The sequence below is a fragment of the Microtus pennsylvanicus genome, chromosome 3 (genome assembly GCF_037038515.1).
Source record: "Microtus pennsylvanicus isolate mMicPen1 chromosome 3, mMicPen1.hap1, whole genome shotgun sequence".
NCBI lineage: Eukaryota > Metazoa > Chordata > Mammalia > Rodentia > Cricetidae > Microtus > Microtus pennsylvanicus.
In genome coordinates, this window is record NC_134581.1 from 51,194,764 (window position 1) to 51,217,218 (window position 22,455).

At 45.5% G+C, this 22,455-nt stretch overlaps 1 protein-coding gene and 1 long non-coding RNA gene across 3 annotated transcripts in view; one reads left to right on the plus strand and one right to left on the minus strand.

Moving 5' to 3' along the window:
* The window catches only part of LOC142845869 (uncharacterized), a 61,613-nt gene extending 58,630 nt beyond the window's left edge, over positions 1-2,983 (plus strand). The window contains exon 3 of the long non-coding RNA XR_012909996.1: positions 2,911-2,983. This is a non-coding gene — a long non-coding RNA (uncharacterized LOC142845869). The remainder of the gene's footprint in view (positions 1-2,910) is intronic.
* Rora (RAR related orphan receptor A) overlaps positions 1-22,455 on the minus strand; it is a 732,627-nt gene that overhangs the window by 42,137 nt on the left and 668,035 nt on the right. The gene's annotated exons all lie outside the window — the stretch shown is intronic.

Here is a 22,455-nt window from a genome sequence, read left to right on the forward strand (position 1 = left end):
TGGTCACTTAGCATGAAATATATATATATATATAAATATATATATAATGCACACACATGTATATATAACAACACATATAATACATATGCATGTATAATATACACATGCATGTATATATGTATTTTATATATACATAAATGTATATATATATATACACATAGTTTGCTTTTAATTTTCAATTTACAGGAGAAGTAGCCATCATCAGTTGCTCCTATGGGTGAAAAGACTGCTTAACAGCAAACATGACTCTGGAGCCTGCAAGGTGGCTCAGAGATCAGGTCCTTTGACACCAAATATGATGACTTCAGTTCAGCCCCTAGGAGCCACATGGTAAAAAGAGAGAACTGACTCCTGCAAGTTGTCCTCTGACCATCATCTGTGTGTCATGCATCTGGGTGTCATGCAACATTTGTGCCTAGACGCACAAAGTAATACAATATCTCATCATACCGCCCCACCAAGATAAACTGTCTGAACTTGGTACACAATCAATGGAAGACCAGGTGACACCTTCTCAGTGATCTGGCTAAGCTCACCTGCTATAGGAACCATGTCAGCAGCACTTCCTGAGAATTTTCTGCCTAGCCCACAGCTGAAAATATGATTCACAATTTGGGCTACCGTCTCCATTTTGCAGAATTCCAGGTAGAATGTTTGGCCTTCCAGTGACTGACTTCGGATTTACCAATTCTTAAGCCTAGGCAAATTAGTTAACCCCTCCGGTCTCAGCTTCCTAGCTGAAGATTCACTGGTATAGCGTATGAACGGCAGCCTCTCTGAGCTGTGTCCACGTGGTCGTTTACACATGCGTCCTCTTCAGGCACACACTGCTTGGCTCTCAGACTTCACGTTTGATAACTACTGGCTGTTATTATTGTCGATAAGAGTCCTGCCGTATAGTGGAATGAAATTCTTTCCTCTGGCGTCTAAGCTCCTTGCGAAGTGGGGATAGAGAAAAGCTGCTTATTTTCCGAGGATGGGGAGGGGCAGTTGGTGCTGCCTGCCACAGCAGCACCCCCACACCGGCACTTAGCTGCAGCAGCAGTGTGTAGCTCCAACAGTCGTGGGATGTTGGTGGTTTTTCTATTGGTCCTCTGAACAAAGAGATGAGCGCCACATACTGACCCGGCTCATGCCAATCATTTCTCACCGTAGTTTATTTGCTCACCACACTTTGTGTTTGTGTGGACACACGCACACAGGTACGCATGTGCAGGTGGAGGCTACGGGGTCATGTTGGGTGTCTTCCTCCGTGGCTCTCTACCTCATTTTTTTGAGATCAGGGTTTTTGCTGAACCTGGAACTTAACAATATGGCTAGACCTTAAGCCCAGGCATCTCCAGTCTCCATCTTGCTGTCATACTTGTTTTTTTTTTTTTTTTACCTGGTGCTGGTGACGGAACTCAGGGTCTCATGCATGTGAGGGCTGGGTCATCCATCCCCTTAGCTCCCATACTGTCTGGAATTGGACTATGTGTTTGGGGTGACTTTTGGCTTGCCGGGAAAGTGGTTAGGGGGGCCAAACCACGGGGACAGCTATGAGACTGTATCTGTCACACATGTGGATGTCAATCAATTTTGCTGGTGTTGCCTAAGAAAAAAGTTGGCAAAGATCTGCTTGGAAAAGGAACTCTGATTTGCACAAATCTGTAGAGGTGGTTTTTTCTTCCTGGAAGGGCGAGCACGTGGAGGACATTTTCCTTGCTCTGTTACATATTTCTCTAATATTTGGATTTTTTTTTACAACCAGCATGTATTACTTCTCTAAGCAGAAAAACCAATAAAGATTAAAAAGAAAAACCCTAAGGCGTTTGATTTTATTTTCAGTCAAATGGCCGAGCCCTTTGTGGCTTAGTCACTTTATTTTATCCCCAGTTGAAAGCTGCTGGGGTGTTAGAGGCTCCTGCAGCCTCCTCCCACACGGCAGTCCACAGCAGCTGGGCCTGTGTGTCCAGGCTGCCTGGCCCATAGCCTCTGAGTCTTCACCTTGTTGCCTGCAATGCCTTTGGAAACTTCAGCTTTCTGCAGTCTTTGTCCCTCTGGTTTCAGGACCTCCAAAAGTGGTTGTGCAGGTTGCCTTGCCTGGGGAGTACAACTGAGAAAGGAGAGAGGTCCATGGTCCAGTTGGACCTGAGTCCTGCTGAGGAGGCCTCTTCTGATTGGTCTGCTCAGATGAGCTCATTTTTATTGTTCAAATCAGCCCTTTGGGTGGCGCCCTCATCCACAGTGTTCCAACTTAGCAAGAGCTTAGCCTGAGTGTACTACAGGGGAAGGCCAGGAGCCCAGTGGCGACCACTTTATCCCTCCTGCCTTGGGAGGACCGACCTATCCAGGACCTGTGACTTGGAATACAGTGCGGCTCTGTTCCCTGGCCCCTGGCATGTGTCACGGTCCAGCTGCACTCTCAGAAAACTCATAATCAACTTGTTTTGCCATTGTGTCTCCTAAATATATGCTACTCAGAATGCTCGCTTTCCCCCCCAGAAGATAGGCTTTTCTTCCCTTGATTTTGGATTCTTTCGCGACAGTACTGAAATCATTGCCACACAACACCAAAACAATTAGACCCTTAATTAGGAAAGTCCTACCCCTCAATACCCAGTCCATAAGCAGCCCCATCGTCATTTTCCAGCAGCAGGAATAACAACCGAGAGTTACAGAGCTCTGTGCGGCTCTGAAAGTTTTTGACCTCATTAGCTTGTTTTGACTTCCATGTGCACAGCACCCCCGAAGGAGACAACTGTTAGCATTCCCATTCTACAGATGGGGACGAAAGCCTCGGGAGGAGCACATGAAATCTCCTTCATGTTTAAATATCCTGGAGCTTCATATACATGCATACAGGCAGGCAGACAGAGACGGACACACAGATAACACAGGTGGTATCTCTTTTCTGCTCTGGGTTATTAGATACTGTGGATCTGTTACTAGTGGTCTGCAGCTCTCAATGACAAATGACACTAGGGAGAAAGAACTTCAGAACCTGATCCAGCCAAGAAGAGGTGGTGCCAGCCCTGCCAACCTGTCCTCGACACCTGACTCCCTGGGTGGCCCCAGGTAAGTCACTTACACCTATATATACTTCCTCCACCTATAAAAAGGGAATACATCTTACCTCCCAGGCTGTGGTGGTAAATGAATGCCTTCAACCCTCTTTGAAGATGAAAAACCTATATAAACAGGAAGCTTTGGGAAGCTTGGCATATCACTGTTGGCAAGGACTGGGACGCCATGCCCTCACTGCCCACAACAGGCTCACCACAAAGAATCAAAGTACATGGTGCTATAATTTGTACCTGTGAACTAGACACACGTTATGTTTCAAGCCCTTCATTTCTTGAGGGCTGATGGGTTTGGGCACTGCTCGGATAGTTTCCACCTGAAAGAAAAAGGCCCTTCAGATGGAAAAGTCACAGCAAAGTCATTGAGCCACACTATTTAAACAGGGCTAGCCCAGTCATTTGGGAACATCATAGATGCCATGGCGCCCACTTGGTAAACAGAGCGCATGTTCGTGTAATCCTCAGACATCCCGAGGTTCAGCATTAATTTATTTAATTGACTTAAAAGACCCACCCCTCATTGAGTACAAAGAAACAAAAACCTGCATTTTCCTGTGCCCTTGTCCTTGAAGACTTACATTTCACCTGTTATGATGGTGTGTGTGTGTGTGTGTGTGTGTGTGTGTGGTGCTGGGAAGCAAACACAGGTACACATGCCAGGTACGCAGTCTGCGATGGGCCTACAGCCTCAATCCATGAAGCCACTTCTTAAAAATATCACCCTCACTGAGGTTTCCCCTAAGCTTAGCAGCTTTTTAAAAATAATCTTAAAGACATCTCTGTAAAAACTCATTAAATACATAGAGTCATATATCAGACAGATACGCCCAGACACACCTCGAACAACACAGATTGCAAAGTATAGTTAAAACTAAGTACAATCGGTCACCTGAAACTTCGATTATTTTGTGTGTAATTTTGGTGGAGAAGGGGTAAAAACAGCAGATCAGAATGTCCTAGAATGAATTCGGAGAAAGCTGAGCTAGTCGAGTATGCAGGAAGTCTCTGAAGAATAAGGAAGCCAGGCTCAGCTTCTCATGTGGTTTTCTGTGAAGATGCGGGTAGTTCTGACAATGGGGACAGAACATTAAGCCCTTGTAGTGTTTCCATCTCAACCTGATTAAGCTTTCCTGGGAAACTGACTCCCATTCCCTGATGCATCTGTTTCTTTGCTAAAAGCCAAATCCAGATGAGCCTGCTCATCCCCAGATAGGGGCACTCTATCCAATGAGAACGGAATCACATTTGCCATGGAGGAAAGAACAGGAAGGCTTTGATTTTTAGTCTCTCTAGAATTCTTCATCTACATAGTCATACGCAAAGTATCTAAATTTAAAGTAACTCCTTAACCTCTTTTGGTAACTCCCTAGTTACCAACTAAACCCTGAGCAACATGACTTGACCAGCAAGAAGAAAGACGTTATTCTGCTCATGAACCCGGCCAAATGCTGAGTAACCCCCACCCTCAGACGATGCCACTAAGGTCACAAATACAAACCCTTTTTTCTTGTTTCCCCAACTCTTATCCATTTCAACCACAGAACACATCTCTGGCTATGAATCTGTGGTGTTAATTGAAATTAGAGACTAAGGAAAAGTCACTAAATACCCTCTCAAAACTCCCAGCTGAAATGAAGCTTCTTTAAAGATTTTCTAATGAACTAGAAGATTCTAGAATCAAATACATGCATATATACACATATTTTTTCAGTATATAGTTCTTGAAGATTTTCTAGGACTCCAGAATGAGGAACATGTAGAAAACTCCTGCTAAATCTCTTGGTGGGGGTTCAATGTCATGCTATCATTTTATTTCTTGGTTACTCTATGCTCAAGGATGTCCCTCATATACCGCTAGATGCAAAATGTCACCTGTCTAAAGCTGCAGCTAATCTTTTGCTGAGATCAACCTTATTCTAGATACCACGTTCTCCCCTCACCACCAGCAAGAACACTCACACCACATTTAGGTTAAGCCTTCCAGCTGAGGGCGAGGGGTCAGTTGCTTGCCATCGTCATTCAGAACCTGTTTCTTCGCAGCCATAGAGAAGAGTGTCTTTACAGATCTAGAGATCTAGATCTAGAGATCTGATCTAGCTTCTGCCCAGTCAGAACCATCAGGATGACTCTTACTGCATTTTGTGACACAATCTCACCTCGTACAATTGCGGCACAGCTCTCACACCCTCATTCCACCGGTGTAGACAGCAAGCTAGATCCATTTTATAACTGTGGTATTCCCAGCTGGAAGCTTCTTAAATAATGGCTACATATAATACTATGAAAAGAATATGCCAGATGACTCAACTCCAAGGACAAATGGGGGAAAAATTTCACAAATCTGTGGGCATAGAAATGGGTTTTATAATAACTGGGATGCTTGTTTAAGCCTATTTGCCCTATGGCTTCCTGAGTGTGGCCCCTGGAGTCCTTGACACAGGGCACCAGAGTGCACTGAGCACATAATTCTGAACAGTCTGTCTGCTTCAGGGCACTCCTGGAAAGCCAACCATTGATTGCTAATTCTACTTACCCACTTTCCGTGACCTCCTCTCACCAAAACCAGATGGATGAAGTAAGATGTGTGGAACTGGGTCAAAGTCACCAGAATTCAGGTTAAGTCACGCAAGTGTACCCGGCAAAGAAGCCTGCTGTTTCTTTCCACGACCTCGAGTGGTTTCGGAAGAGCAGCGGCTGCGCCTCGTACAGCAGATGATGTCAGGTAGGAAATATGCTCTAACCAAATAAACCGTGGCTTCGTGATGAAAAGTTGGGATAAAAAACCCACCTAACTTTAAGCCTTGAAAATGCATTTACCTTGTGCATCAAGCCACAGGAGACTAGAAAGACACCATTCACCACTTACATGGTCATGGGACACAGAACCACGGAAACTAAACTTTGAAGGCCAATAGATTGTGAATGGGTGAGGATGAAGGAGAGGACTAGCTGAGACCATCTCTGTGTCCCGCCTTCACAATGTCTATAATTCCTTGGGGAATGGAGGTTTGCCCGATAGATAGAGAAGGGTCTGTCTTTTCCCCTTGTTTTTGCTTTTTTGTTTTTGTTGTTGTTAAAATTCATAAGCAAGAGTTTAGGCTTGCTAGAGGCAGAGGTGCAGATTTTAAGCTCTATAAGCAGAGGTGCAGATTTTAAGCTCTATAAGATCACAGGCTGGGGGTCTAGCTCAGCCGGCAGAATGTTTACCTAGCTTGCATGAAGCCCTGGGCTCCATCCCCAACACTGCAGAGACTGGGTATGGTGGCACATCTATATAAGCCTAGAGCTTGGGAAGTGGAGGCAGAGGGATCAGAAGTTCAAGGCCAGCTAAGCTATGCAAGACCCTGTCTCAATAAAAAGACTGTAAGACCATAGAGGATGACACATTTTACCAGTTCTCCAGTACATCCGACTTTGAGAATACAGTCAATAACATCTAAACCTAAGATCTGACAAGTTCAAACACGTCATAGATATATTTCTGGATTACAATCAAATAGTGATCTTTCCCTTCCTTCGTCCCTCCTTTCTTTCCTCATTTTGAGACAGACAGGGTCTCATTATGTAACCTCGGAACTCACTATTGTAGAATAGACCAGTCTCAAACTCATAGCAATCTATCTGCCCCCCCTTTCCCATTACTGGGATTAAAGGTGTGTGCCAAGATGCTAAACCATCAATGGTGTTTCTTAAATATTCTTTGTTGTGAATTTTGAGGATAACCAGTATAGCTATGAATGGGAATAATCTGAAAATACATAGAAGATTCTCTATCCCATCTCTGAATGCACACTCTGAAAACTTAGACCCAGAGACAGTTCCAGTGTTCACCGTGAAACATGAACTCAAGGAGAGGGTAGGTAGCAGTGTTTGCCAAAAGCTGAAGTTCTGTTGTTTCTTTCACCATTTCTGGGGGAAAAAGGAGCAAAAGCAAAAATTGCTGGCCATTTCTTGGCTGCCTCCTCAGCGCTAGAGTTACAAGGACAACGCCACCATGCCTGGCAATCTTACGTGGTTGCTGTGGATTGAACTCTGATCCTCCAAGGCAAGCATTTTGCTGGCCAGAAACCACTTCTTCAGCCTTTGGCTGCTTTTACGTCTTGCAGAGAGGGGTGACGCATGAACATAGCAGCAACACAGACACACTAAAGACACAGGGCACTGTCCTTTCTATCCTACATAAGGCACTCCTTTCGTTTGCGAAGACAAACATTTCAAATGACACTCTGGCCATCCTGTACATGTCTCTGCCAGCTATCTAATATTGGCCGGCCATGCAATATTGTACCTGTTCAATACACACTCACAGAACATGGGTGCACCACCCACACAACTCACACAAACACACACACGCACCCCTACACATAAAGCCATCATCTAGCTGTGCGTCTCACTACCCCATGCTAGGCAGCAGTGCCAGGGACATGAACTGGGCACAAAGACCCCACTAAAACAGCTCATTTTGTAACACTCGCTTCACTTCAGATTAGACTCCAGCTTCTCTTCATGTAAATGAGAGAGACGAGTGGAAATTATTTTTAGTGGAGAAGGGTAAAGTATGGAGATTTAAATCCACAAACTCTACAGCCTGGGGTTGAGGCTCCATCCTCAATCTTTCTAGCTCTGAATTTAAGTATTTCGGTAAGTCCTGGGAGTTTCTTAAGCCCCGTGTGTTTCGCGTTCCCAACAATTTCTACCTCGTTACTGCAGTACACACAGGCAAAGGGTCCTGTAGCATGGGGAGCACTGGGTGAGCGTGAGCTATGCTCGTCCTACGCCTGTCTGTTAAGGATGGCAGATGTGGCAGTGAGGCTGCAGCTGGAATGGAGGGAACCTTGGGAAAATGACAAAGGATAAGTCATTATTTCTTTCTATGTTTAGCAGCTTTCCTGTGATTGCCTACACCTGTCCTGAGAAATAAGCCTCAACAGGCACCGAGAGCATCAAAAGAAACCAATGTTTCTTTCTAGAGCCAGCCCACAGCAGAGCTGGCATCCTCGAGAAGTGCTGAGCTGAGAGGAAGTTGGGGAGAGGCCCCGCTCACTGCACCTTGTGGTCAAGTAGAGGGGAGGCTGAGCTGCAGGGCAGGAGGCACCCACAGGTCCATGTGACCTGAGAACAACAGACACATAGGCTAGAGAGTGACCATCGTTCCCCAGGACTTGGGCTCCACTCCTGTCCTGAGCTCTACAGCTTTGGACCCGATGGGCAGCTGGATTCTGTCCCTGGATGTGAAGGTTACATAATGAGCTGTGGTGGGCCCTAGTAGGTGTCACCTACCGAGTGGAAGTGGAAAGAGCGTGGCCAGTTTAATTGTTTGGCGGCTTGGAAAAGAGTACTTTGAAATTTTCTCTTCAAGCCTCCAAGTCAAAGTTCTGGCAGGGTACGCAGTGGCGCTAGAAGGCTGTTTCTGTAAAGCCGGGCCCTCTTGTCTTGCCTGCTTCTTCCCTTTGTGTGTGTGTGCATGTGTTTGTGTTTTATGTGCATGTGGGGGCCAGTGGTCAAGGCTGACTGGTGCTCTTCAGAAACAGGGTCTCTCTGTGGCCTGGAAAGTAACAAGTAGGCTTAGCTGACCAGTGAACCATAGGGATCTCCCTGTCTCTGCTTCTCCTGCAATGGGATCCCAAAGCCTGCCTGGATTTAAAGTGTGAGCTCTGGGGCTCATGTTCCAAGACAAGGAGTCCCCGGTCCATGGATGGCACCGTCTCCCCGGTCCACGGATGGCACCATCTCCCCGGTCCACGGATAGCACCATCTCCCCGGTCCACGGATGATAGCACCATCTCCCCTCACCGACGGCACCTTCTCCCTGGTCCACTGACAGCACCATCTCCCTGGTCCACGGACGGCACCATCTCCCCTCACCGACGGCACCTTCTCCCCGGTCCACTGACGGCAACATCTCCCCAGTCCACGGATAGCACCTTCTCCCCGGTTCACTGACGGCACCTTCTCCCCGGTCCACGGACGGCACCATCTCCCCAGTCCACCGACGGTACCTTCTCCCCGGTCCACTGATGGCACCATCTCCCAGCCTTTCCTTGCCTTGTTTAGAAAATATTTACTGCTCTCAGTGATGCTACTGTATCCTGTTGTGGTGGGAGATATGGGGTAATGCAAGACTAAGGCTGTGCTGACGGAAAAGAAAAAAACTTCTGTGTGTCCTTCAGAAGTAAATCATTGCAAATCCAAGTCTACACCAGATTTTGCTCAGAATTTTCTCTCTTTGAGAATCTGCCCCATGCTTTAATCCAGTCGAGACAATACTCACCGCAGACCACACTGGTGATGCACCCACTATTGCACTTTTTCCCCCCAAAACAAATCGTTGCCATCTGCAGAGCATCCTAGGGTTTCAAGCTGCATGTACCCCCCACAAAAAATATTAGATTTGAAAGACCAAAACCTGCCAGCACACAGAAAGAGTGTCTAAGGGCGCCTCCTGCAACATCACAACAGCACGAATCCTCGGAGCCAGTATACAGTGTGGTGACTATGGGCAGCCCCAACTTCTGGGAAAACCAACTCGGCTATTCACTGTGTGTTCCCTAATTATTCAATATTATTCACAGAGACCCAATACCACCAACCACCATCACCACAGAAATTCCCAGAAATGGAGTTCAAAAAGGGTTAATGCCCAGAAACAATAATCATCTAAATGAGTGTATACATGTTCAAATTAAAATTCTGTGTGTGATGGGAGTTTTTCAAAGACGTAACCTTTGGTGTGTTAGCTTTAAATTTCAGTCATACCCCCAGCAGTCTCGCCAATCATAAGAAGTGTGGATATCACCTACTCTGAATGAAAAGTCACTTAAAACATCCCAGATGTGAAAGGAGGAGCGGTATTTGCCGAGGAGAAAAAGGTATATAGGTGCAGTATGAAGGGATGAGAGGACAGCGGGGATGAATATCATCAAAATATATATGTGTATAAAAGAAACTTTTTAGAAAAAAGCATTCAGCTTCCAAACTAAATCCTAATATTTGGATTAAAGTCAAGGTTTTGTTCTTGGGACCAGCTTTTTGAAATGTCAGTTCGACAAGGTGAACTGATGACTTTGCTCTGGAAGTTAGCACAATTGGTAGCAAACTTGTCATTTCACGGTGGTCTGTTGCAGACACTTTCTGAGAGTGGATCTCTGCACCCCAAGAGGAAGGTCAGCCTTTCCCACTGGGGTCTGTTCAAGGAAAGACTGCTAAGCTCTTCACAGGGCAGTCCTTAGAGAGCGAAGCTGTGTCCTTCCTTTCCTCATCTTTGACTTTTACATGCTATTAATTGATTTACAAATGATTGATTTACAAATGTGCACGCGCGCGCGCGCACACACACACACACACACCACACACACACATGCGCACGCACACACACACCACACACACACGTGCGCGTGCACACACAGCACACACACACCACACACCACACACACACACACCACACACAGTCTCAGAAAACCCAGACTGGCTTCAAACCTTCTGTGTAGCTGAGGATGATTTTGAACTGGTCCCAAACTGCTGACTCTACCTCCCGAATTTGGTTATTATATAGGCTAACCTGCCTGGTTTATGCAGGGCAGGGGAATCAAATCTGGGTCTTCAGGGATGTCAGGCAGACACTGTGCCAACTGAGCCCCAGTTCGAGCCCATTTACAAATATTCTTTGAGAATGGCTCTCAAACTTCAAGCCCCAGTGCGAAACACCCCATGCTTATAAAGCAATGAAGGGAGGAAGAGCCACAGCAATAGCTTCTTCAGGCATTTAAAATATTGGTGTTTATGAAGTATCATTCCAGGAGTTTCACTTAAGGGGACTTGAAGGCAGCAATTGAGACGGAGAAAACAGCTTTTTGAAGGCAGTGAGCAGTCTTAGGTTACACCTGAGTAAGGGGGTCAAGGGTTTCTGGAAATCTTGGCCCCAGCGGCCACTAGCGTTCTTGACCCATCTCTTCACCTGACAGGCAGATGCCATCTCCATGACTGTTATGATGCTACAGCCCACTTTTAATTTAACTGTAACGATAATAAAAAAAAATGTGGAGCAAGGATTCTGTAACAGAAAAAAGCAGGAGCCTCCAGGGCTCACCACAAACAACAAACTCTACAACCAGGGGTTATTAACTAGTCTACGAATTTGATTCGGTCTCAAGTGTCATTTGAATTAATGTAGATTGTGTCTACCGAGAAAACAGCTGCTAAACTGGGGGAGATTAGTCACAAATTCTTTAACCATGTGTCTAAATGGCCAGTGGACCTTGGGGTTTGAGATCACAAGTGGCAGCCCCGAGTATGACTTTTCCAAGAATATCGTCATTTGTCCCAGTCCAATTTTTCCTCTTCTGCAGCAAGTTCAAATAATCCCCAGAAAAAAAGGCAGAACAACAGAGAGTAATATGGTGCTTTAAACACTCTCCAGTGGCCTCTTCTGCGCCTTTAAAAGCCCGCCCCGCCCTGCCCCACCCGGCCTCCTAGGTGTTACAAGGTCTCACGGTAGCACAGGCTAACCCTGAACTCTATGAAGCTGGCTCACCTTCAACTCCTGATCTTCCTGCCTCTGCCTCCAGAGTGCTAGGACTTCAGGCACGGACTGCCATATCTGGTTCAAAGGCATGAACCGTTAGCTCATTTGAGTCTCTTTAAACATACCTACCCACAGGAGGGATAAGACTGTGACAGTTCCACAGGACTCGGCATCGGTGTTACAGCTGAATTTTACACCCACCTCCGTTGGCACGGTCTTCCACACCAAATGAGGACAGAGCTTTAATGCACCCGTGCTGACAGTCACAGAAAGCTTTACCATCTTTCTTTGTAATCACGGGGTGCCAGTGAGATGAGGAGGCCATGAAGGCCATGAAGGCCATGGCCACTTCCTAGCCATCTTCCTTCCCCTGCAGAGAAAAACAGCTTGGGACTTTTTTTGGGGGTGGGAGTGGGGTGGCTGTTGATGTTAACTTTTCCAGGACATTAATGACTGGACCTTCTCGAGTATCATGTCCACTTCTCCAGTAGCTATGGAGGAAAGATGAAGACATTGCAGAAGGAGGAGGAGGCAATCCCACAGAAGATTGCTCACCAACTTTTTGGCAGTGCCAACATCATTGGCACAGACGTTTGGCTGTCCCGGTTGGTTGCCTGCTTTGAAGGGACAAAGTTCACGGGAAGGGATGCTTCCTAGTACATTTGTTAAAATAAAATCGGCCCTGTTACCTAATAACGTACAAAACCGGGGTGAGATGCCGTATTGTGTTTTATTTCTCTTGACAGTACTGCGTAATGAGGGTGGACGCGATGGAAATTCTGATTTTGTTACCCATTGCCACTGATTAAAAGACATTTTCTGATGTCATGCTCTGAAATAAACCAACTTGTTTGCTGAGACTACCTCCACACAAATTAGAAAATTATACGACGGGGGAGTTTCTACAGCCTGCAGCTGGGGACACAGGTTATTACGACAAACATTCGTCGGCAGGGTTTCTGGTTTCACAGTAAAAGAAGATGACTTGAAAGGACCCAGTGGTTTTGATGTTCTTCTGAAATGAAAACCGTCCGCGAGGGCATAGCCTTGGGTTGTCATTAATGTCAGCCACGCGAAAACACTGTCTCCATGGAAGCTCCAGTCATCCCCCAGCTAAGACCACGACTTTCCACTTGCCGGCATGTGGGGCCCTGCGCTGTACTTCTCGAGGGACTCCTTGAGCCATTCATCCTAAGCAGTCACACAAACACTCACAGGTTTTTGCGCCAGTCTGGGGATGGAACCAGGTGGCCTGCTCATGCTAAACGAGTGGTCTACCCCAGCCCCAGGCCGGATAGCACTTCAGCACAAGCAGGCCACCAGTTCATTTTAAAGTCATTTGATAATGTTCATGGGACAATGTGGCCCTGTCTGAGAAACTCTTAAGTTAGTGGTGACGTCCTCAGACTTTAGAAGGCAAGAAGAATACATTGGACCTTCCAACACCAGCTCAAAATAATGAGGATAAAAATGCCATCATGGCAAAGGCAGCTTCCTGTTGCTCTCACTGAACCTCTTGATACACAGAGACTAGTAGGATCGTGTTGAGAAGGTAAGCAGAGCTGCAGTGTCTGCCCGCGTGTTTGATGCTTGGTAGCACCTTTCATGTTCCAAGTCTGTTGCCTGACTACATCGTAAACACAACAAAGTACCATACTTCATCTGAGAATTGGGCAAAGAAGGAAACACCGTAGGCAACGTGGGCTCCCTGGGATAGTATTAAAAACACAGCTGACCTTACTCTACGGAATCGAGCTGGGCCCAAGAAAGAGAAAATAAAGTTATTTTATTGGGTAGGAAGTAAATGAGGGTGGTGTTTGAGTGTGTACTTTCCTCTTCTATTCAGAGAGAGAGAGAGAGAGAGAAGGAGGAGGAGGAAAAGAAGGAAGGAGGGAAGGAGGAGGGAGGGAAGGAGGGAGACAGGTCGACAGCAAGAGAGCTAATTTTTTTTTCCATTCCTTGTCTATAACAAATAAAAAGCATCAGGGTGCAGGTTAGACATAGTGAGCATTTGCTATTAATTTGGGGGATTTAATACCATAAGAACAAGTTACCAAAATGTAGTACAGTACACCTTTCAGTTTTCCAAGATACGACATAATTTGTCTTTTTTTACAGTGATAGAATTACCTTTTCATCGAAATGTTCTTTATTTGATTTTCTTTTAAAAATTTAACTCAGGGAATTCCCATGTAGCTCAGGCCAACCTCAAACTCTTGATCCTCCTGTCTCAGCCTCCTGAGTGGGAGGATTCCAGGTGCAGGCCACCGCGACCAGCATTACAAGAGCCTTTAAACACCAAGGTGAATTTGCACTGCCCGACTGGGACCATTGGGGGATGGTAATACTTACAGCATTTACTCCCAAAATTTGCTCATTATATGTGTTTCCAAATTCCAAATTCAAATTGCAACATCATTGTCTACTCTGCTCTTTTCCAAACTATGGGAGATTAAAAATCTATACTTTAATCTTTGTATTAGAAAACAGCCACCAAGCAGGTCCCAGTGTTTCATGAGACCTATTTTATAGAATGCGTTTGGATTTTTTCTTTCCCCTGTGGTCAACACAACTTCTTTTATTAAACAAAATGTAAGCAAGATATGAAAAGTAAATGATCAAAACCAGCATTAAAAAAAAGCTACACTGCTTTTGACTTTAAAAGTATAAATAGGAGAAAACCTCAGACTTAAGACTTACGTGGAAATCTGAATGTTCATAACCCCAGACATATCTCAAAAACTAATGTTCACAGCCATAGACTTTATAATCTGTATCATTGGTTGTTTCATCTGTTAGACTCAACAAAAATACATTTAAAATTGCTTGCTGCAGTATCATATCTAGAAAATATCAATGGAGATGTGAACAACTTTCAGTCATCTTTACCTAAATATTAGAAGGATTAAAGCTTCTGCCAGCACACATGTGCGTGTGTGATGTGTAGGGCAGAAATCACCTTTTTCTGGGGTTCTTTAGGCACCACTTACCCACCCCCCTTTTTCTTTATTGAGATGGGGTCTTTGACGGGTCTGTAACTTGCCATTAATCTAGCCTGGCTGGCCAGAGAGCCCAGGGATCTACCCGTCTTCACCGCCCCAGGTGTGGCATCACGAGTGCTGGCCACCATGTCCGGCTCCTTTATCTGGGTTCTGAGGATCAAACTCAAGGCCTCATGCTTGCAAAGCCAGCACTTCCTCCTCCTCAGGCCAGCACACTTATTTATTTATTTATTTATTTTGATGATGTTTACTTTCCCCAAGGATGTTCAGAAAAATATGCAAATATTGTCGCACAGAGGATGACTTCTAAAAGAGGTGACCTGGAGAGCAGTTCCCTCGTTCTGATAACAAAAGTTCAAGTAGTAAATGGCTGAGCTCACACCTTGAAACTGAGATGCCAGTTGTCCAAAATAATGGATTTATGGTGGGAAATAACAACCACTCTCCCAGAAAACAAAAACAGCATTTGGCAGAAGCATGCTGGCTTGACCAAAGCAACCCAGTTTAGCAGAATATCAAGGCAGCCAAGACTTGGCGTCTCGTATGTTTCAAGTTACTACAAGGGGATTTCGCAGGGCTCCATAAGTGAAAGCTATTAACTCATAGCTGTGCAGGGTCTATGCGACAGGTTTCATATAGCCACGGAGAATACAACCACAGGTTTGTCAGCCTTTGGAAATTACTGGTACTTCGACAGCCTTATCTGTTGTCTTGGCACTCCTGCGTCTTTTACGTGAACGGAAATATATCCTGCACAAAAGCTTTACCACTCTGACCTCAGCATAGAGAAAAATGACAGGCAAGAAGAGGTTAGTGATTTATGTAAGCAAGCGGTTTGGTGTGCAGTCCCACATCTTGGTCAGCAGAGGTGGCTGACATAATTAAAACAGGCTGGGGTTCCACGGCTGAGGGAATGTGAGCTAGGAGTATGGCAGAGTGGCAAAGTATTGCCTGCCATGCATCAAGTCTGGGATCCATCCCCAGCACTGACTGTCCTCAGGAGAGGAGGCTACACGGCCATGACTAGACCTGTCCCGCTGTCCACAGTGACCCCACGACAATCCTGAAACCACTTTGGGTGAGAAAATTGAGGCAGGGGACCTGTCTGGAGTAAACCACAGTTTTCATTTAATTTAATGTGCTCTAAAGAGCAGAACTGAGCCTTTCAAACAGTTCATTTCTAGATCTTTCAGGACCTCTGAGATTACCCAGTTAAATTCCATATTCCTGAGGGTGTAGAGGTAGCTCAGCTGGGAAGATGGCATACCATCCAAGTATGAAGTTGGGGGTTCAGATCCCAGCAACCATATAATCATTTCAGTGTGGGCCCATGCATACCTGACATCTTAACTAGTTTTATGTCTACTTGACAAACTGGAGAAAGCAGGATGAGAAAGCCATGGTGAGCAAGCCAGTAGGCAGTGCCCCTCCATGGCCTCTGCATCAGCTCCTGCTTCTCCAGGTTCCTTCCCTGTTTGAGTTCCTGCCCTGACTTCCTTTGATGATGGATAGTGATATGGAAGTGTAAGCTAAATAAACCTTTTCCTCCCCAACTTGTTTTTTAGTCATTGTGTTTCATGGCAGCAGTAGAAACCCTAACTACCCCAGCACCAAAGGGGATGGAGACAGGAGGATGGCTGGATTCACTAGGCTGCCAGTTGTAAGAAAAAAACAAAACAAAACAAAAAACGTGAGCTTCAGTGTCAGGGAGCAACTCAGAGAATGATAGAGGAGAACACATAATAGCCTCCTATGACCTCTATGTATGAGCACATACATGTGGACACTTGTGTACACACACTACACAAAACAGCCCTTTACTCTTTGGCAAAGGTAACGGAGGCTTAGAGAGGTAAAAGAATGTCCCAGGATCCTCAAGCTGGGGTAGCACTGGTGTAGGGCCACCACACACATCTGCTTGCTCATCTCCCATCTGTTTATCCCATCATCCACATCTCACCAAGCCCAGGTGAGCAGACCCAGCTCACATGGGAGGTGGGAGCAGAGACTGGGTTTTCCGGTGTTTTGAAAAACCTTGGAGGCCACAGGGCCTTGAGTTTGAGGACAAGAAAACACAGAACTGTTCATGGTTCACAGTGGTGAACTTAGGGAGAGACTATGAGCTTTGGACATTGGGTAGAACAGCTGGGGGATGGGTAGAGTTACGGGGAGAAAAGAAAAAGAGATGCTCACACTGAAACTAACTGGTATCTTATTCCCAGCCCAGCTCATTCCTCCCCACAGCACACTGCAGATACACCCAGATATACAGAAGTGCTACTTGCCTTTTGAAGTCTCCCTTAATATCCATCTTCAGGTGCACAAGAACTCAAAACCGAGAGACATCCCTGGCCCTCTCACCAGAGGTCACCTGCTGTGAAAATCTGGATTCATTCTTGATGGCATTTATCACCTCTAGAAAGCTTTTAGATGTCTCTGGGGTGGGGGGAAAGGTTAGAGTGTCAGATGTTCCGAGTAGAGTCCTGTCTATGTTAGTGCCTAACGCACGGGTGCCGGAAGCAAGGGAGAAGTTAGTGAATCCCACTGACTACTTCCTGCTTATGACTGTGGTCCAGAGTGGAAAGAAAGGGTTACTGCATACATCCAAAGGTACTGTCAGGCATTTCCTTCTTGCATAGAAATTGAACAGGAAGAATCAAATGTTTTCCTAACATTCCAGGCAAGTCTCTCTTCTGAATGACAGTGTTCATTTTAGATAGCAGCCCAAGGAGGGTTTCACAAGACCAGAAGAAAAGGTTAGAGGGGGCACTGGAGGTACAGTTTAGCAGCTAAGAGCACTAGATGCCTAACTGTGAGAACTTGAGTTCGGGTCTCACCATTTTTGTAACAAGCCAGATGCCCAATGCATAGCTGTAATCCATCTCCAAGACAGGTGGAGACACAAGGATCTCTGGGGCTTGCTGGCTTCCGGCCCAGCTCCAGATTCAGGGAGAGACTCTGTCCCAAAGGAATAGGTGGAAAGAGACAGAGCAAAGCATTTACCACACCCTTCTGGCCTGCACATCTGCACACGGGTATGCACACTTACACACTTGTGTGCACATACTCACATAGACATACAATAAATAAATCTTTCTAAAAGGCTAGGGGGAGAAGCTGGAGAGATGGCTTAGTGTTAAGGGTGTTTGCTGCTCCTTCAGAGGGCCTGTGTTCAGTTCCTAGCACCCATGTGAGGTGACTTGAAACCATCTATGGTTCCAGCTCCAGGCAATCTGATGCCTTCTTCTGGTCACACATACACATACTCATAAATAATAAATATATTTTTAAAAACTGGTTAGAGAGATGGGAATAAGGTGGGGTTTCATGGTAAGAAAGGTTCTGACTATTCTTCTGACAGCTGAGGTTTGGGCAGATGCCCTATGTTAGTTAAGAAGGGGAAGTCTTTTTAACCTGAGATAGAGGGGCCTGGGCCCCATGCTAAATCTATGACTTATTGTAATCATACTCATTGCTATTTAAACTTCCCCATGTTTACGTCTTAATTGGTGTCATGGAGATAACAGAAATGACTTGACAGGGTTGTGACTAGTGTACAGTGGGAACCACTCACTCCCATGATGCGAGCTATCAGTATTTTTATCTGAGCGCAGATAAGACTCAATAACCAAAGTTAAACTCCATCTGCTTTTCTGAACTAGGAATTACAGCTTAATCCCAGGATTGCTCGAAGGTCAAGATGGCAAGTGGGTGTCAGCTCATCTTTCCAAGTTAGATGGATTTCCAGCGTGTGCTGGTTGAGAGAAACTGTGCTGCAATTGATTATAATGTCTGCCAAGGGTGTGGAGCCAGGGTTCTAATATTAGAATAGGTAAGCCTCTGGGATGTTGCAGAGATGAACAGCTATTTTAATATAAAAAAAAGACACATGGAGAGGGATGACCCTAAAGTCACATGGCTTGGGTTCCAATCTTAGTTCACGGGTTAACTGGTGAAGGGCCTGGGATCTGTCAGCTCTGAACATGCCACTTTGGCATGATGGTTATTTTGAGTGGGAGGCAAGTAAGGCAGCAGATGCAGGAAAAACACTCTCTGCTGTTTTGTGGAGGGCACAGGCCTCTCTTTGGGAAGGTGCCCTTCCTCTGCCATTTCCTTTCAAGTGGAGATGGCAACTCATCACTGGAGGTGGGCTCTGGCTTAGATCTGCAAAAACAACTTTCACCCAAATCTCCCCCATTTCCCTTCATTCTCTATTCACTTCCCAGGGTCTCCTGCTCTGAGGACCTTCAAGCCGGTTGGTTCTCCTGTGTCTTGCCATCTCTCTGAAAGTTTTTCACCCTTCAATAAGACAGCACCTGAGCCTCCAGGTCTGACAGTCTTTGGGTTCACCTTATCTTTCACTTCACTCCATCTGCCTACACGCCCCCACCCACCCCAGAGGCAGATTCATCAGAGAAGTATCTTTTGGCTATTGAGTCCGCTCTCTATTTTTATGGGAACAGACATTGAACACAAGAGGGGAGAGGGAAAGGTGCTAGTTCACTGTTTGGTTTCCCCTGGTGTTACAGAGCCTTTTTTTTTATTTTGTGAGCGAGAAATTTCTACTCCATGAAGTCGGTTCTTACATAAATCCTGTGATTTACCAATACCGATTTTAAAAGGAAAAAAAAAAAGGCAATTGAAATACAGAAAGAAATAGAGACAGAAGAGGGCCCCAGGTCCAGGGTATATAGTTGTTGAAATTATTTGAAGGAAAACTAAAAGCAGAAACCTGCCATGTAGAGTCAAAATTCAGTGTTTTCTGTCCTCATTCAAAGAGCCTGCCTATTCCTATCCCCGACGAACATATCTGAAATGAGGAGAAAATGACAGCATTTTTGGCATGAAGAAAACTCATCCAGCGCTGAGCGAAACCTCCTAAGAAAGACAAGGCTGCTGTGAATACGACAGCTCTTTAATATCCCAGGCACCATTTAAAAATAGCTGGAATTAATTACAGGGCTAATGACCCATTGAAAGGCTTATTTAAATACCAAAGCCAGCACCCGAACAATCGTGGAAAAAGAAATATGGTTTAAAAGGGACTTTAGAATGCAGAAACCAAGAACAACGATCGAAATAAAAGTACACATTATCTTAGGACACTTGCTACTCTGCTGAGCGACACTGAGGATGTGAGACACTCCAGGGAGTTCTCATACTGGGGAAGAGAAGCCACCTGGGACAAACAGAAAGACAAGATGGCACGTGGGGTCACCTGCCTGGAAAAGAAAGGCCCTCTTCAGCATGCAAATGTTTCCCCATTACCAAGGTCTGCCTGCTCCCCTCTCCCATTTTGGTTGTCCCCAGTCTTTTCCGTTTATTTTATTACCTATGGTACTGTATTTTCGAGGCAGGGTCTCAGATAGCCCCGGTCAGTCACCAACTCTGTAGATGAGAATGACCTTGAACTAAAACATTTCAGTAACACGCTACCTGTGGTAGACATCAGAGGACAATTCGGAGTTGTTTCTTTCCTTCCACCATGTGAGACCATAGTCCCATAGGACTGAACACAGGTTGTCGGGTTTAGGGGCAGTCACCTTTAGTTGATAACCCATCTGGCTGGCCCGACCTTTATCTTCTGGTTCTCCTGCTTGCGCCTCCCAAGTGCTGGGATTACAGGCACACACCACCATTCTTGGTTTTATGTGGTGCTAGGGACTGAACTCAGGGCTTCATGCCTACTAAGCAAGCACTATACCAAACCAACTACTTCCCCAATCTCCCTAGCCATTCTTAATATGCTCTAGTAGAAAATTAAAACTTTCACAGAGCAGAACATATATATTTTAATAAGCCTCAGTGGCTATTTTAGAACTGCATTATATCCACGAGTTTCCTGTGCCTTGGTGTTCTGTGCCTTGCGTCGGCACCATCATAACCCAACAAGGAGGTGATAATCTTCCTCGTGCCCTACTTGCCAGGGACACCGCTGCCCTTCTTGATGTCTATCTGCTCCTGAATACGCTTTCTGTAAGCAGTTTACCGGGAACACACTAGGTGGCCAGAGCCTGGAAAGTTTCATGACTTCATTCAAGCCACTGATTACACTTTCTTGTCCTTGTTCTCTACAGCTTAGACACGTGTAACCTCCTCACTGCCTGGCTAAGTTAACAGCGTCATGGAATCCAAAGCTTCCAAAGACCCTTGAGATCTCAAGGTGGCCAAGTGTAGTGGCAGGGAGGCGCCCTTGACATAGATTGGCTTCAAGGAGCAAATATAAATTTCAGTCTAAATTGCTGTTCACAAAAACGCTTTTAAACCAGCAATTATTTATACTGTACTACTGAAGGGACCCTATAATTACTCTGAAAGCGCTTGCCAACGTCTACTTGGTTTCATAATTGCCAACACAGCCTTGTTCAAAAGAATCCAAGGCTAGGTTAAAATTCTGTTTGGTATTAGGTTAGTGTTTGAAAACCAGCGGTGACTGCAGGATGGGTGATACTCAGGCTGAGGGGTCAGCCAAGTAGAATGAAATGATCCTCAAACTCATAGACGGGAAGAGAGGGGAAGTGCAGGATGGAGATTCAGCTCACATTGCTTCAAGTTTTCTTGACTTCTCAGAAACACTAACCTTCTGGGCAAAATGATTTTAAGGAACCTTTTAAAAATGCCCTAAGTGGCAACTATCTGAATGAAAAACAGCCCATCAATCCATCTATCTACCTATTTTCCTCCTGCCCAGAAAAGATTCTTTGCTTCTGGCCCCTGCTGATGATTCTGTGTGGATCTGGGCAAATCACACATCTCAGAACACGCTCCCTACTCTCCCTGCACAGGTTGTTGACTTTCCTGACATATTTTCTGAGTTTCTTTGTTACACACATCTCAACTTAGAGCTGTAGTCACTCTACTTCCTGTCAAAACATGGAGAGCAAAGAAATTTCTTATTCTTTGCAAATGGAAAAGAGTGTCTAACTCTTTCTTCTCTCATATAACCCCCTTCTTTTAATGAACATTATGTGTGTGTGTGTGTGCGCGCACACACACATGCCTTTGCTTGTAGAGGCTGGAAATCAACCTTAGGTGTCTTCCTCAGTCACAATCCCACTTTATTTACTGAGACAGGGTCTCTCATTGGCGTGAAGCTCACCTACTAGGTGTGGGAGCCCCAGAGATTCCCATCTCTTTCCTCCAAGTGCTAGGATTATAGGTATACATCACACTGCTGAAGTGCATGCATATGTGTGTGTGTGTGTGTGTGTGTGTTCTGAGGAGTCAAACAGGATCATGCTTGAGTGGCAAGCACTTTATCAACTGAACCACACCTCCTCAGCCCTCATGTTTGGTCCTATAAACCAGTTCAGTTATTGACAAAGGGCCTCTGTGTTCCCAACTTATCTTTTGATGAAAATATATAGCTAAAATTTACTCTTGAGGTTAGCTAGATGTCTCAGCAGGTAAAACGCTGTGGAGTCTGATGATCTGAGTTTAATCCCCAAAACCCACATAATGGAAGGAGAACATCAACCCCCACAAATTGTCATCTGGCTTCCACACATATACGTGACACACACACATCAAAAATGCTACTCTGAGAACTGCAAGTGCTGTGGGGAGTTCACAAATAGAAATGTGAAGGAGAAACGTCTGGCCCAGGTGAGAGCTTGTGACCCATTCTCTCCCTCACCCCCAGTACCACTCCATCCAAGGCAGAGAGCTAGAGATAAGTTTTGATAACCACTTGCTCAAATATCCTAGGGAGATGCTCTTTCTCATTCTGCAGGTGAAGGCATTGCAACCGACTACCCCTATGTTCCTGAGAAGGTGTAACAGGAGGACTTGTGGGCTATCGGTCAGTATCTCTGGGACTCAGGAGGCAGGAGTGTTGGCTCACAAAGTTATTGGCTGCACATGAGTTCTC